The 3,056-nt window shown below is 36.6% G+C and overlaps 1 long non-coding RNA gene across 1 annotated transcript; it reads left to right on the top strand.

The window, feature by feature from the left end:
* On the top strand, positions 1-2,823 carry LOC139727101 (uncharacterized). Its single transcript, XR_011710733.1, has 3 exons — positions 1-71; positions 1,165-1,204; positions 2,580-2,823. It is a non-coding gene; the product is annotated as an uncharacterized lncRNA (long non-coding RNA).
* Positions 2,824-3,056: the final 233 nt, after the last annotated feature.

Raw genomic sequence — 3,056 nt, forward strand, 5'->3', positions numbered from 1 at the left:
GTGCCAATGTCACGGTCGAATCCAGCAAGTACAAGATCCCAGCAAATGAAGCCCAAGCTGCACTTCAACAAGTGAGTGCCGTAATAATTCGTTCTCGATGGAGAAGTAGGACAATCTCAGGAAGTGAAAGATGTTAGAGTCATTGTTCAAAGAGTATTTATTCAGGGACTTTTTGCCGGGCGTAAGCAATTATCTTGATATTGCCAAATTGGTTGGATGCTTGCCACTTTTCCTTGACCGTAAAAGCCAATGGTAGTGCACCTCTCGTCTGAATCACTTGGAAATTGTATCGTGAAGTCTGTCCGGCACACTTTGGATTTTATATGAGATAGATGACATGACTTTAGAATGTCAAGGACAACATAGTGTAACTGACAAATTTTATAGCATATGTTGCAGTGGACTATCATTTTACAGAACACTAGTAAAACTGAGTATGAGTATGTCTTTAGTACTGTAGTAAACCAGAAACTGTAGTGTAGTAATTTGTAGTCTTGTCTCATTTCAAAAGTATTTATTTTAGTTGTAGATCTACAGTAATAATCCCCTTTTCCTCTGTATTCAAAGGAGGTACTTATTACAACAATAGTAGTAGAGATATAAATGGTATTTCTATTTGTATAAGATTGAGATACATGTGTATGTTAAAGGGACTGTACAGTACTGGTTGAGGTGGAGTTCAGGTTTATAATATTCCTAAGTGAGATAATGAGAAACCTCTTATGAAATATGAAAGAGCATGTAATTTTAAGAAGGATTCAACGTTGATTTGATGAAAATTGGTTTCAAATGGCTGAGATATCCAAAAAAGTGATAATGATAAAAGGCGTCAGGCCACACCTTTTATTAGGATGTCTCTGTTTCACCTTGTTGTTGGATATCTCAGCCATTTCAAAACCGATTTTCATCAAATAAACTTTTGATACCCCTTAGAATTGCATGCTCTTTGACATCTCATAGAGTGGTTTCTGAATATCTCGCAAAATGTTTAAAGCTAAATCCTGACCTCAACCAGAACTGTAGAGTCCCTTTAATGGCATCTCAGTTTGACACGGGCCAAAGATTTGTTAAGGGTTATGATTCCTTTAGCATACAATAATCCTCAGTGAGCTTCTATGCCTTTGAGAAGGTTTAATGTAATTTATTGTTTATGTTACATTACAGTCTCCTGCTCCAAAGGAACCCCTTCCAAGAGACCCAGAAGGTAAGTTTTGTTTTGTTTTGTTTTGTTTTGTTTTTTTTGTCATCTATCGTACTCCATTTACTCTCCCAAAGAGGACATTGTTTTTCTTTCTTTATAGTTCCTGCTTTGTAGTCTAGTCCAGCATCCACACAATTTCATATGAACCTAGTGCTTTATGGACATGTGATGTGTAACAGCTCTGCCTCTATGAATTCATTATCAAATCATGGAAGCAATAGGGTAAAATTGAAGTGGATGTCAGAGTTTTTAATCTAGTACCTCATTCACATTGCCCAAATGTTCTGGTGTTGTATCGGTATTGAACCACTGTTGTACCGGGACGGGTGGCAATGTGAAGGCGCACACTCCATCACAGACTACAACGGTGTGATGCGTCCCAGTACAGTCCTGTAACATTTTGTTGCCAGCGTGCATCCTGTTGCAACACTGTTGTTGCACTGCGACAGATGGCAATGTGAATGCATCCCAGGAGTTGACTATCCTAGGTATTGGCACTGGGAAACAAACATGCACCTTATATTTTATGCCTGTTTAGGTGTTAGGGTGAAGTGGTGCATTTTAGATAATTCCTAGCACACAGAAATTTCTATATCACTGTTAGATATGTTGAAAGTAGCTTTTTACTCTTTAGCCAGTACTTTTGACATCGCTGTCATTAGATTATGATTGTAAGAGAAAAATGTTTCACAAAAAGGCAAATCATAATGTGTAAAGATATATACTTTTTGATTCATTATTGTACAATTATGACTTAAAGGACAAGTCCACCTTCATATACATAAGGATTGAGAGAATGCAGCAATATTAGTATAACACATCAGTGAAAGTTTGAGGAAAATTGGACAATCCGTTCAAAAGTTACGAATATTTTAAGTATCTGCGCAGTCACTCCTGGAAGAGAATACTACTACAGTGTATGATGTCACATGCGTACAACTATATAAGGAAAATAAAAAGAGAATTTCACAAAACGTTACTTTTTGAATAAAGTGCACATTTCTTCGACTTGCTACTGACGTATGTTAAGGGTAATATTATTCCCCCTGCCTCCTGAAAGAGGGAAGTCGAGTGTTCTTTTGCTATGCGAGAAAAATGGAAATATGTTGAATTTTCTTTATTCTTTCTTTATATCGTTGTACTCATGTGACATCACAAGCTATAGTAGTCTTTTCATCCACCCGTGACTGAGCAGAAACTTTAAAAATTCATAACTTTTTAACGGATTGTCCGATTTTGCTCAAACTCTCACTGATGTGTTCTACTAATATTGCTGCATTCACTCAACCCACATGTCTATGAAGGTGAACTTGTCCTTTAATACAATTGTTTTGGGTACCACTTCATATTTCTTGTCTATATTGTTCCTTGCTTTCAGTTGACAACAACAACCACTTCGTGGAAGCAAAGATGTAACGTCAATTCATCAAGCATGTTACCATGGGAACGGTGCCTCGCTGAACCTAGAATCTGTCTGTCATTCCATCGTCACCAACCTTTTATTCTTTACATCATATAGTTTGTGCCTCTGAATGAATTTCACAGTGATGTGGACCTTTGATTTTTAGAGTGATCTATCATAGCCTTATATTATACATGTCTGTGGTGTGCGATCTTCACTTCTGGATGGGAACTATAGTGGTTATGTATGTACATTTATGTTTATCTGCTATGTTCAGATTAGAAATAAAAAAAAAACTTAGGAAAACTAATTTTTGTCATCATGTTGATGTAGATTTATCATCTTCTGTAAAATGTGTTCACATGGAAATTAACTTCAGATGGCTCATAGCCAAATTTGTGTTGAATATGTACCAGGAATATCCACTTTCTGGCCAGATATGCAAAGACAAGT

This window comes from Diadema antillarum, unplaced genomic scaffold (assembly GCF_040938485.1).
Source record: "Diadema antillarum isolate AM-2024a unplaced genomic scaffold, OU_Dant_1.0 seq00000119_RagTag, whole genome shotgun sequence".
NCBI classification, from domain to species: Eukaryota; Metazoa; Echinodermata; class Echinoidea; order Diadematoida; family Diadematidae; genus Diadema; species Diadema antillarum.